The following is a 14,230-nucleotide window of genomic DNA, read 5'->3' as shown; positions in this document are numbered from 1 at the left end:
CCTGGTGGCCGGTGCACTCCAGATTCCGGTGACTACAGGCACCACTGGTCCCGGAGATGTTGTGGCTGAGGTGCTAGGTTGGGACCTGGAGAGTCAGGCCCTAGGAGACTGACAGGGTGGGAGAGGTGAGGTAAAGAGGTCAAGGGTGGACAGGAAAAGTTCTTTGAGAACACTAGGATGGGTAGCTGGAGGGGGGTTGGGAGTGGAGGAAGAGGTTGTGGTTGTAGGAGGTGTTCGTTTAGTGACTTTGGGTGAAGGTGCATGCGCTGTAGGCTGTCGTGAGGTGGATGGCTGTTGTGTGGGTGTTTGGCTGCCTTTGTGTATCTTGTGAGGTGGCGTCACAGACACACTGGGAGAGGACACAGGGGACGTGTGAATGGTAGTGGGGGTGGTGAGTGCACGTGAGCGGGGTGTGGTGGTGTGTGTGCTGGTGATGGAAGTAGTGGCTGTAGATGTAGTGCATGCAGGTGTGAGTGGATACGAGACTGGGAGGAGGGAGACGAGGAGGGGGACACAGTGGAAGCAGTGGATGTTGGTGTGTCTGCATGTGTGTGATGCTTGCGTGAGTGCCTGTGGGATGTGTGGTGCTTATGTTTGCCAGAGCTTCCCTTATGTGTTGACTTGTATGCAGGCTGGTCTGAAGGTGTGCTTGGGATAGGCTGAGGTAGGGGGGATTGAGTCTGGGTGGAGGAAGTTGGAGGGGGAAGGCTAGAGACAGGGACAATAGCTGCCATCAGTGCTGAGGCCAGAGTCTGAAAAGCTCTCTGAAGGGCCGCCTGACCAGAATGAATGCCCTCCAGGAATGCACTTGTTTGTTGCAACTGCCTTTCTACACCCTGGATGGCATTCAAAATGGTAGACTGCCCAACAGTGAGGGACCTGAGGAGGTCAATGGCCTCCTCACTGAAGGCAGCAGGGGTGACTGGGGCTGGGGCTGGGCCTGAGGTGCCTGGGGCGGAGGTGATGCCCACCCTCCTGGGTGAGTGGGCACAGGGCAAAGGCTGAGGGGCTGCTGGGAGGGCGGTGCTGATAGGGGGGTGGCGGCTGTACCTGTAGATGCGGGGGGCACAGATGTGGCCACCACCACAAGGGAGCTCCCATCAGAGGATGAGTCCGTATTACTGGTGTCAGCTCCGGTCCCCGCCGTGGAGCTCCCCTCGCCCTCCGTCCCACTTGTGAATTCTGAGTCCGTAGTGTCGCCCTCCAGGGCCATGTGGGATGCAGCTCCCTCCTGCTCCGGTGCCACTGCTCCTCCGCCTGATGATGCTAATGCACACAAGAACAGGGAGACCACAAAAAGGGGGGGATGACAGAAGAAAGACATGTTGAGTGCATGCATTACCGCTACCGTTGGCGGACACGACAGACACAGAAGCCCCCTGCACTACGCCGCGCACTTGGGCTCCACAGTTATATCCCTGGAACATGGCATACAAGGCTATGGCCGACATCTGCACACATGGATGTCACAGGAGCCTGACTAGGTGTACTTGGCACTGTACACAGGTGGGGTGGGGTGCCACAGGGTCTGCCAGAACAAGTGGACCTAACTAGCACACTCGCCCTGGCCTAGGGAAACCCACAGCCCATCTTCCCCACCCAGACACCTCCACTGCATGAAAAATCTGCAGAATGAGAGTGTACGCAACCCCTTGTGGCTGCTGTGATGCCCTCAAGCGCCCATCCAACTCCAGGTGCGCCACAAACAGGATCCTGAACATCAGGGGGTCATGGTGCGACGGGCACCCCTCCCACATTGGGAGGCCATCCCCAGATGGGCCTCCGCCGTCTTCTTGCTCCAGCGGCGGATGTCCTCCTACCTTTTCCGGCAGTGGGTGCTCCGTCTGTGGTAGACCCCCAGGGCCCGGACTTCCTTGGCGATGGCACGCCAAATATGATTATACGACGGAACACCGAATTAAAAACAACTACTAACCTTAACAACAAGGTCGGAACACCGACCTCGTCCTTACTACTAATGATTTTACCACGAATGCCTTAACAACAATATTTAGTTGTAAAGGCATTCCTGTTAAAACCATTTCCAATAGGCACCATTCACCATACATCCCTCACTCCGCCCCCCCAACCCCACCCCAAAACCTAAAACTCCCTGATCCCCCACCCCCTCCCCAAAACCAAAAACGCCCCACCCCCCAACCCCACCCCAAAACCTAAAACCCCCTGACCCCCCACCCCCTCCCCAAAACCAAAAATGCCCCATCCCCCAACCCCACCCCAAAACCTAAAACCCCCTGACCCCCCACCCCCTCCCCAAAACCAAAAATGCCCCATCCCCCAACCCCACCCCAAAACCTAAAACCCCCTAACCCCCCACCCCCTCCCCAAAACCAAAAACGGCTCACCCCACCAACCCCACCCCAAAACCTAAAACCCCCTAACCCCCACCCCTCCCCAAAACCAAAAACACCCCATCCCCCCAACCCCAACCCCACCCCAAAACCTAAAACCCCCGAACCCCCCACTCCCTCCCCAAAACCAAAAACGCCCCACCCCCCCAACCCCACCCTAAAACCCCCTAACCCCCCACCCCCTCCCCAAAACCAAAAACACCTAACCCCCCAACCCCACCCCAAAACCTAAAACCCCCCACCCCCACCCCCTCCCCAAAACCTAAACCCACCACTTAGCTTAGTCAACCCCTTGTCACCTGTGTCGTCCTCCTTCGCCAACTTCCTTCTTTGTACCTTAACCACGCATGTTCGTTGTTCAGAACATACGTGGTTAAGGCACAAAAAAACGAAGTCGTGGTTCAAAAAACCGTTGTTGCGCTTTCGTTAACCACGACTTTCGTAATAAAAAAGTCGTAAAAAAGGATGTTTCCCGCCAAATATCCTTCTTCTGGTGGGCCTGACCTACAGGAATAGTACAGGGGAAAAGGAGAAGATATAACCGTCCGCACCGTCACAGTCATTGGCCCCCTTCCCTACCCTTGCCATGTGGCACATACACTCACTGTCGTTTCATGCACGCCTCAATCTCCCCCACCCCCAATCTTTCATCCACCTCACTCCACACAGGCATAGCCCATACAGCATGCTCCCGGTGTAATTACCTGTTTGTCTGGAGGATCGTAGAGTAGCGTGTACTGGGGGAGGACCCCATCCACGAGTTTCTCCAACTCCTCCGATGTGAAGGCAGGGGCCCTTTCCCCAGACGCACAAGCCATTGTCTCTTCCAGACTGAGGTCACAGCAGCACTTGCAGTGTAGGTTCTCTCCTGTCGAAGATCAGGTATCGAGTGATTGAACAGATAGAAAATGGCGGTCATGTCCGCGGAGGTGCGTACCGTCACCGCCAGCGTACATCGTCATTGGCTCCTGTTAACCAATGCAGAATTGCACCGCGGTCTTCGACCGCCTACCGCGACAGTGTACAACGCCAGCGCAGTTACCTCACATCCCACTGTCCCACTTTACAGGTCAGGCAGCCGCCATTTCAGGGGCCCACATGGCTTAATTTCTAACTGCGTCACACATACCTAGGCCTTGCCTCAACACTCATACAGGCCAAATTTCGGATTATGATTCGTGTTCTGTGTAAGCTGTGGGTACGTACCGCTGAGTTGGTTGACTCTGTGCTCGCTGTTGTCCTTCATAGGCACAGTCCGCTGGGACATGTGAGGAGATGGCGGCATCCTCCGGTGTACGGACCGCTGGTGGACCTGTCGACAATGAAGGAAAGACATGTGATCATCACCTACAGGCTTGATCGTGCCACAATCCTGGAACTGTGTTCCCAGCTGGAGCCAGACCTGATGTCAGCTATCCGCCATCCCACAGGATTCCCCCCTGTAGTGCAGCTGCTGTCAGTACTCCATTTCCTTGCAAGTGGGTCATTTCAAACAACAGTGGCCATAGCATCAGGGATGTCCAAGCCTATGTTTTCCAACGTGTTGTCCAGAGTGTTGTCTGCCCTGCTGAAACACATGCGGAACTACATCGTTTTCACTCAGGTGGAGGATTTGCCTACAGTGAAAGGTGACTTCTATGCCCTGGGACATATCCCCAAAATTATAGGTGCCATTGATGGGACACATGTGGCTTTGGTACCCCCCGCAGGAGTGAACAGGTGTACAGAAACCGGAAGAGTTATCATTCCATGAATGTGCAGATGGTGTGTTTGGCCGACCAGTACATCTCCCATGTTAATGCCAAATTCCCTGGCTCAGTGCATGACGCTTACATCCTGCGGAATAGAAGTATCCCTTATGTGATGGGGTAACTCCAGAGGCACTGTGTGTGGCTATTAGGTGAGCACCTGGAAGCTAGTCAGTGGGAATGGTTGAAGTGGTGGCCGGCAGCTTTAGGAGGGAGGGGGGTGGGAGGGGCACACACACACTCATTTTTTCACACACAGACACACGCACGCACGCACATCCATTAACAACACTCATACCATTCAAACGTGCACACACGCACCAAACATTAATTTTAAAACATCACACACACTCATTCTTTCACACACGCACACACGCACATCCATTAACAACATTCATACCATTCAAACATGCACGCATGCACCAAACATTCAATTAGAAACATCACACACATACACACACACACTTACCTTCGGCCTCCAGGTCCCAGGAGGGTTGGGACTGCTGCCTTCCCTCAGCCAGTGAGGGAAGGCAGCAGTCGCAGCCTCGTCACAGAGTGCGATGGGGTCAGTGAGACTGCTGACCCCACCCCACTCTGTGACAAAGTGTCACTGATTGACACTCGCCCTGGGCACTTCAGGGCTTAAACTGAAGTGCCCAGGGAGAGTGTCAATGGGTGACGCTTTCCTCGTCATCCAGGGGAGGGCCTCGAGGCACCTTTGCTGGGCTGAGGAGGTCATGCCCATAGGAGCTGTGATCTCCTCAGCCCTGCAAAGTTCAGCTCAGGCAGCCAGGAGTCTGTGCAAATCGTGCATGTCTGCCTGATCTGAACATGAAGAGTGTCTGTCAGGCTGACCTTTGTTCAGCCTGACAGACACTCTTCATGGGGGGCAAAAGGTGGGGGGGCGTGGCCCCTCCGGCCTAAAGGACGGGCCGCCACTGAATGGTTGTCTGGGTCTGGGGATATCCCTACAGAGTAGTGTGTGTCTAACAGTTGCCCTCGCCATTTGCAGGTGACTCTGGTTACCCCAACCTGTCATGGCTACTGACCCCAGTGAGGAATCCCAGGACAAGGGCAGAGGAACGTTACAATGAGGCCCATGGGTGAACTCGGCGGATTATAGAGTGGACCTTCGGCCTCCTGAAGGCCAGGTTCAGGTGCCTCTATATGACAGGCGGATCCCTATTCTACTCACCAAAGAAGGTGTGCCAGATCATCGTGGCCTGCTGTATGCTTCACAACCTAGCTTTGCGATGACAGGTGCCTTTTCTGCAGGAGGATGGTGCAGATGGAGGTGTTGTGGGAGCTGTGGAGCCTGTGGACAGTGAAGACGAGGAAGCAGAAGAAGAGGATATCGACAACCGGAACTCGGTGATCCTGCAATATTTCCAGTGAGACACAGGTAAGAATGCAAACCTACCTACTACATGTACTTTAACACTACTACCTCTCAACTGTCTGTTTTTTTCACCCAGTGTATGGTCACTGAGTTGTCACTTTCCCTTACGATTTCACAGATGTGGGTCCCACTGTGTGACATCTGCTTTTTTTCCTCATGGACAAGAGCTGTGTGACATAGGTATGTTGACATTACATTTGAAAGAGCATTTTGACACTGTAATTGCTAATACACTATTTCAAAATCACAGACTGACTCCAGATTGTTTTGTGCTTCAAGGGTGTTTATTTAAGTGCTCAATAGTGGAATGGGGTTGTAAAATGGTGAAGAGGTAATGGTGGAGGAATGTCCATGGCAGAGTCCAGTCTATTAGTCTCAGAGGTGCATTGCCCAAATGGGCGTAGGAAGTGGAGCTGGGGCATTTTGAGGATGGACAGGGTGATTAAGTGGGACAGAATGATGACATTCAGGGTGGTCTCATTTCTTGGCGGGGGTCTTGGCATTTTTCTCTGTCTTTGTCAGATCTCAGGGACCGTTTGCGGGGTGGTTCACCCTCTGCAAGGGGTGGGGTGCTTGTGTGGTGGTCCTGTGGTGGTGCCTCCTGCCCACTAGCGCCGGCAGAGGTGGTGGGCAGTTCATCATCCAGGCTAGTGTGAGGGGCCCCTTGTTGTGCCACAGTGTCCCTCCTGGTGTTGAGGACTTCCTTCAGCACCCCTACGATAGTGCCCAGGGTGGAATTGATGGATCTGCGTTCCTCCCTGAAGCCCAAATACATTCCTCCTGCATCTGCTGGGTCTCCTGAACCTTGGCCAGTACCATTGCCATCGTCTCCTGGGAATGGTGGTAGGCTCCCATGATGTTGGAGAGGGCCTCGTGGAGAGTGGGTTCCCTTGGCCTGTCCTCCCCCTGTTGCACAGCAGCCCTCCCAATTCCCATGTGTTCCTGGGCCTCCGTCCCCTGGACCGTGTGCCCACTGCCACTGCCCCTAGGTCCCTGTTGTTGTTGGGGTGGTGTGTTAGCCTGGGTTCCCTGTAGTGGTGGACACACTGCTGATTGACGTGTCCTGGGGACAGAGGTATGGGCCCGCTGGGTAGGTGCTGTGCTGGTGTTTCCAGAGGGGGGAAGCTCTGTGGTGGCCTGTGACTGTGTCAGGAGAACCAACTGTCCAGAGGTCCCCGATGGGCCGGGCTGGTCATCTAGATCCAGTTGGACAGAGCTGCTGTTATCACTGTGGGCCTCTTCTGTTGGTGGTGTGGACATGTGTGGACCCTCCTGTCCGTTGACGTTGGGTAGGGGTCCTGCAGGGGTATAAAAGGATGTTTATTACATCTGTGTGTGCCATGGTGTGCAATGGGTGGGTTACCGTGTACCCCAGTGCCTGCATTCCTCTGTGGGTCCTTGTGTGATGGTGGTTTAGGGGGTGTATGGGTATGTGCAGTGGCCATGCTTTGGAGATGGGTGTCTATGCTTTGTTGTTGCATGCAGGGCTTGGTGTTAGGATGTGTGGTTTGTGATGTTGGGTCATTTGTGAGGAGTTGGAGTGATGGGGGTGAGGGTGTGTGATTGCATGCAAGTAGGGTGGGGGATGTAATAGATAAGATTTGACTTACCAGAGTCCATTCCTCCATCTACTCCTGCGAGGCCCTCAGGATGCAGAATCGCCAAGACCTGCTCCTCCCATGTTGTTAGTTGTGGGGGAGGAGGTGGGGGTCCGCCGCCAGTCCGCTGAACCACAAGGTGGTGTCTTGAGACCACGGAACGCACCTTCCCCCGTAGGTCGTTCCACCTCTTCCTGATGTCATCCCTATTTCTTGGGTGCTGTCCCACTGCGTTGACCCTGTCCACTATTCTGCGTCATAGCTCCATCTTCCTAGCTATGGAGTTGTGTTGCACCTGTGATCCGGATAGCTGTGGCTCTACCCGCACGATTTCCTCCACCATGACCCTGAGCTCCTCCTCAGAGAACCTGGGGTGTCTTTGCCGTGCCATGGGGTGGTGTGGGTGATGTGTGGGGTGGTGTGTGTAGTGATAAGTGGGGTGATATTTAGTGGTGTGTTGTGTGAGGTGCGTGGAAGTTATGTGGGTGATGGTATTGTGTGCCTGTGGATGCTTGGTAGTTGTTTGTAGTCTTTCTCTCTTACCTTCTCTCTGTAATTTTGTCATAGGGGTTTGTGGGGGATGTGGGTGTGTGTTTTACATTGTAATGGGTGTGTGGGAGTGGTGTGTGTATGTGTATCAGGTGTGTGTATTTGTAATTGTCCAATGTGGTAGTGTTTTGTAAATGTCTGTGTATTTTGAGCGCGACGGCGTGTACCGCCAATGGAATAGCGCAGTTGAAAGACCGCCGTGTGGATTCGTGGGTCGTGATAGTGTGGGCGTATCTCTGTTGGCGTGACGGGGGAGGTTTTGTTTTTGCCAGTTTATCACTGACCTTTGGTGTGGCGGACTTCTGTGAGTGTCTCAATTTTGGCAGATTTCGAGCAGTTGGTCATAATGACCTTGGCGGAATTCCGCTGCCGCAGCGGTGTGTTGGCGGTCTTCTGCACGGCGGTAAGCAGCTTTTACCACCAATGTTGTAATGAGGGCCTTTATATAACTTTCCAGTGATATCTTTACAATTTCTTATTGCATCTTTTATCGTTTTGACCTGCAAATATCCAGATAAATATTATATATTTTTCTAAACACTATGGGGGTCATTCTGACCCTGGCGGTCGGTGACCGCCAGGGTCACCGACCATGGGAGCACCGCCAACAGGCTGGCGGTGCTCCCAAGGGCATTCTGACCGCGGCGGTTCCGCCGCGGTCAGATGCGGGAAACCGGCGGTCTCCCGCCGGTTTCCCGCTGCCCTTCAGAATCCTCCATGGCGGCAGAGCGCGCTCCGCCGCCATGGGGATTCTGACACCCCCTCCCGCCATCCTGTTCCTGGTGGGTCTCCCGCCAGGAACAGGATGGCGGGAGGGGGTCCCGTGGGGCCCCTGGGTGCCCCTGCAGTGCCCATGCCAACGGCATGGGCACTGCAGGGGCCCCCGTAAGAGGGCCCCACAAAGTATTTCAGTGTCTGCAATGCAGACACTGAAATACGCGACGGGTGCAACAGCACCCGTCGCACCTTCCCACTCCGCCGGCTCAATTCTGAGCCGGCATCATCGTGGGAAGGTGATTTGCCCTGGGCTGGCGGGCGGCCTTTTGGCGGCCGCCCGCCAGCCCAGGGCAAATCCCAAAATACCCTCCGCGGTCTTGTGACCGCAGAGCGGTATTTTGGTGGGGGAACATTGGCGGGCGGCCTCCGCCGCCCGCCAATGTTAGAATGACCCCCTATGTGGTGTATTTTTGTGGTGCTATATTGTGTTGTTGTATGATTTATTGCCCAAATGCTTTACACATTGCCTTCTAAGTTAAGCCTGACTGCTCAGTGCCAAGCTACCAGAGGGTGGGCACAGGATAATTTGGATTGTTTGTGACTTACACTGACTAGAGTGAGGGTCCTTGCTTTGACAGGGGGTAACCTGACTGCCAACCAAAGACCCCATTTCTAACATCTCCTTTAAGTGTTTTCCTTCTCCTTGGCCTTTCAGGACGTTGACCAGCACCCTCCTCTTGTGGAATGGTGATTTCTCTTGATGGACCTGCAAGCAGCTCAGGAAGAGTCAGAACACCTTGACCTCCTTCTGCCTCACTTCCTTCGCCTTCAGGGTCTGTTATGGGCTCAACTTCAAACCTGTATCCATCTGTTTCTGGGAGAACCTCTCCTTGTCTCAGTTCTCCTGCTGCCTCGGCTGAGATAGGCTCACTGTCACCTCTCTGGAACTCGTTTACTGTTTGAGGGACTCAGCAGGCTCTCCTTCAGTCTCAGTTCCCCTTTGAGAACTCTCCGGCCCTGAGACTTCCTTCTCTGCAGCTGTTGTTTTGGATAATTCAAGTTACTCATCAATTGGACACATCACCTTCTTTGTGTGACTGGCATGTATCCAATTCAGAAGACCTGCACATTTCACAGCTGTGGTAGTTGTCAGTATTACTTGATATGGCCCCTTCCAATGTGGCTCCAAACACGACTTCCTCACGTGTTTCTTGACAGCAACCCAGTAACTGGCTTTCAGGGTTTGTGCTGGATCACTTATTGGTGGCAATGTGGTTGCCTCCACCTCGTGAGAGAAAGAGCGGACCACTTTAGCCAGACCCTTGCAGTAGTCCAACACCATATCATCCGTGATATTCACAAGAGCATTTGCAAGCACTGCGAGCAATCTCATAGATCGATCCAGTAGAATTTCGTGAGGAGACAGTCCTGTTTTCTTGTCAGGTGTGTTTCCTATTGACATCAGCACTAAAGGCAATGCATCTGGCCATTTCAAATTGATAGCTGCGCACATCTTTGACATTCTCGATTTCAAGGTACCATTCATCTGTTCCACTAGTCCTGATGCTTCAGGGCAATAGCTACAATGCAACTTCTGTTCAATGTTCAATGCGGCACACCAGAGCTTATTCACCTCATTGTCGAAGTGTCTGCCCCTATCTGATTCTAAAGAGATTGGAAACCCGAAACGTGGTATCAATTCTCTAAGCAGCAGTTTCGCTACTGTGAGTCTGTCATTCCTACGTGTAGGGTAAGCTTCAATCCAGTGACTGAAAACACACACAATCACCAACACATACCTCAAACCTCCACACACAGGCATCTCAATAAAATCCATCTGCATCCTGCTGAACGGACCTCCAGCTCTCCCTATGCAGCTCAAATTCACCACGGTCCCTTTCCCTGTATTCATCTGCTGACAGATGATGCACCTGTGACAGATAACTTCTGCAGCTTGTCTGAATTTCGGATTGAACCAATCAATTTTGAACAACCTGATCATTGAGTCTCTCCCAACAAGTGCTTGACCATGGTAAAACCTTGCAAATTGTGACAAAAGACTGTTTGGCAAAACCATTTTCCCCTCCCCTGAGAACCATAAGTCATCGGATCTTTGTACACATTGCATTCTTTGCCAGGAACGTTTTTCCTCTTTACTGGCACGCCCCTGCAAGGATTTTAACTCGTCTAAAGTGTCAACTACTCTCAATGCATACCCTGTGCATGTTTCATTCTCAGTTTCAGATAACAATTCCCACTGATCTCGAAACGATATACAGTTCAATGCATAAAACCTTGCGACTTGATCTGCATATCCATTTCCCATCGACACGAAGTCTTGTGATTTAACATGGGCATTGCATTTCACTACGGCAATTTCAAGAGGTAACTGAATCGCGTGCAACAAATCCTTAATTTTCTCATCATTTTTCTCTGGAGAACCAGAAGAGGTCATGAAACCCCTCTGGGACCACAGTTGACCAAAATCATGTACAATTCCAAATCCGTATCTGCTGTCAGTATAGATAGTGACTTTCAGATTTTCAGCTGCGTGGCATGCCCTAGTAAGAGCAACTCATTCAGCCACTTGTGCAGAGTATACTCTTTCGAGTCAGGAAGCTTCTAAAATACTGGTGCTTGTACACACAGCATATCCAGCTCTCAGTACTCCTACTGTGTCTCTCAAGCATGAACCATCAACAAACATAATGTAATCATTTTCTTCTAATTGTGTATCTTTAATGTCAAATCTTGGTTTGGTGCACAGATCTGTTACCTCAAGACAATCATGTTCGACTTCCTCAGCATCATCAATGTTTACATTTTCAATAGGAAGCAAAGTTGCCGGGTTCAATACAGTACATCGTTTCAAGGAAACATTTGGAGACCCCAGTATAATTGTCTCGTATCCTGTAAGGCGTGCATTCGTCATATGCTGCGTCTTGGTTCGGGTCAACAGGATTTCAACTGAGTGAGGGACCATTACTGTTAAGGGATGTCCCATCACTATACCTTCACACTGAGTGAGGCTTAGACCAACTGCTGCAACTGCGCGCAAACAACCTGGTAAGGCTGCTGCGACTGGGTCCAAAGTAGCTGAAAAATATGCTATTAGGCGGTTTGCACCTCCATGGACCTGTGTCAGGATAGACAAAGAACAAGCATCACGTTCATGACAAAACAGTACAAATGGCTTTGTGTAATCAGGCCTACCTAAAGCTGGTGCCCTGCACATACTTTCCCTCAGTTCCATGAATGCCTTCATCTCTTTCTCGGACATGGTTATAGTACCCGGGCCATCCTGAACTTCTTTAACCATCAACCTCACTAAAGGTTTAGAGATAATCGAGAAGTTGGGAATCCACTGACGACAGTAGCCCACCATTCCCAGGAACATCCTGACATTTCTCTTTGTTGTTGGGGGATTCATCTGCAATATGGCTGTCACCCTCTCTTTGGAAATTCTCCTTGACCCCTTTTCAATCAGGTGACCTAAGTATTTCACCTCTTTTTGACAGTATTGCAGATTCTTTGGGGACACTTTATGTCCATTCTTTCCCAAATGGTTTAACAATGCAATTGTGTCGTACCTGCAGTCATCTTTTGTTCTGGACGCAATTAACAAATCATCAATGTACTGCGCTAGAGTTGAACTGAAAGGCAATTCTAGTGACTCCAAATCCTTCTTCAATATCTGATTGAAGATGGAAGGTGATTCAGAAAACCTTTGAGGAATTCTGCACCAACTGTAGACCTTATCCAGGAATTTGAAACTGAATAGAAACTGGCTGTCCTAATGTAGAGGCACCGAAAAGAATGCCTGTGACAGGTCCACAAATGTGAACCACTCTGCATCACACGGAACCTGAAACATGATCACTGCTGGATTTGGCACAATGGGGCAACATTTTACCACAATCTCATTTATTTTCCTCAGGCCTTGAACAATTGGAACTTTCCCACAAGGCTTTTTCAGACCCATTATTGGTGAATTACACGGACTGCTCAATACTTCTTTCAGAACTCCTTGCTTCACAAAGTTCGCAATTATCTGCGTCACTTGTATATGGACATCTTGTGCCATGTGGTATTGCGGTACCTGGGGAAACACCGCATTTGGCTTTACCTCTACTTTGACTGGTTCTACTCCTTTTATTAGTCCCACTTCTTTTTCTGTCAGGTCCCACACTTTCTCTGTCACTGTTGCCTGCAAATCAGCTGGTAAATCGTTCACTGTGAGCATTGGGAATAAGGTTATCAAAGGGTATTCCTCATTTACCATTTCCGTCTCTATCTCAGAGATCTGAACATTGTCCCCTTCATCATCACTGTTTGTCTGCACCTCAATCGCTTCATTGGAACAGGTAATTGAACACCTTGTCTTGCACAGTAAGTCTCTTCCCAGTAGGGATACAGGACTCGAATCACAGACTACAAATTTGTGTAATCCCTGGAAGTTACCAATCTCAATTTGAACTGGATCTGTAATCGGGTTTGTCAGGAACTGATTTGCTACTCCTACCACCCTTATAGCACGCCCCGAAAGTGGTAATTTCGGAACTTCTGGCTGTAGAGCGTGTATCTCCTGTATCAACTAGGAACAAAAACTTATATCCCATCACCTTTCCCTCTACACAGGGACCCCTCTGATCTACCTCTAGGGATGCTGCAAGCCTGCACTCCTCACTGTCTGAACAATCATCCGATTGACCATTCATCGTTTATTCCATCCTCACCACGCAATGGGAACTGTTGTACTGTATTATTTTGACTCATTGTTTGACCTGTGACCTGTTGAGGAAGCATCACCTGTTGCTGTCCCATTGGATCTAATGGTATCTGCATTTGCTGTCTAGGTACCATGGGAATCTGCTGTTGTACTTGTTGCACCTGTGCTGGTTGGACACGTGGCATTTGTATCTGCTGCATGGGCTGTAACCCCTGCATCTAAACCATGTTATTCTGGAAGTTCTGATTTTGTCCTCTCACTTTTGGACCCCTCACATTTTGAAATGTACCGATATCATTGCTTTGTTGAACAACACCATCCTGCACCACCATTGGACATTCCAGCTTCCAGTGCCCCACACCCCCGCACGTGTGACAATGCGACACATTTTTCATCCCCTGCACATCATTTTGAATCACAACAGTCTGTACCATCTGCTGGATTCCACTTCCCTGCATTCCTGCCTGCCTTAATCTGCATCACCATCACTTTCTCCTTCAACTTTCTCTGTTTCAATCTCATCACTACAGTATTTCGCATACTGCAACACCTCATCAACCGGCTTCGCTTGCCAACAGATCAAATGATTCTTAATCATCTGGCTAATCTCTGGTCTCAGCCCTTCAACAAATCTGAACAAAAGGTGATTCATGTCTTTCGGTTCTATGACTTCAGTGCCACTATAGTGTTTGAACGCCTTTAACAACCTCTCATAGTAAGCATGAATTGACTCTTTGGCCTCCTGTGATGTTTGATACATTTTCTGCCAATCTGTAACTTTTGGCAACACTTTCTGCTTCAGAAACTCAATCACTTTGTGATAGTACCTGATCACCTCTTGCGATGGTGTTCCAGTAAACTTATCCCTTGCCGGCTCCTCTGTCGGCCAGTCCATGCCTCTCTTGCACTTAAGCCATAAATCGGGTGGAACTATAATCTCAAACAGAGTATTCAAGTCCTCCCAGAGACATTTCGCACGCAAGCTTCACAAACCTCTCCGTCTGCTGATACCACTCTATCGTCTTCTCCCTCAACCTGGTATAGTCATTTGTGAATGAGAGGATGTCACCTCTAGACCACGGTACATGGACTAAAACTCCTCCAGCTGTTTCTCTCAT

General features: G+C 50.8%; 1 protein-coding gene across 1 annotated transcript in view; it reads left to right on the top strand.

Moving 5' to 3' along the window:
- LOC138280770 (molybdenum cofactor sulfurase-like) overlaps positions 1 to 14,230 on the top strand; it is a 566,269-nt gene that overhangs the window by 72,797 nt on the left and 479,242 nt on the right. The gene's annotated exons all lie outside the window — the stretch shown is intronic.

Source organism: Pleurodeles waltl, chromosome 2_2, assembly GCF_031143425.1.
Source record: "Pleurodeles waltl isolate 20211129_DDA chromosome 2_2, aPleWal1.hap1.20221129, whole genome shotgun sequence".
Taxonomy (NCBI): domain Eukaryota; kingdom Metazoa; phylum Chordata; class Amphibia; order Caudata; family Salamandridae; genus Pleurodeles; species Pleurodeles waltl.
This window is presented reverse-complemented; position numbering and strand designations above follow the sequence as displayed.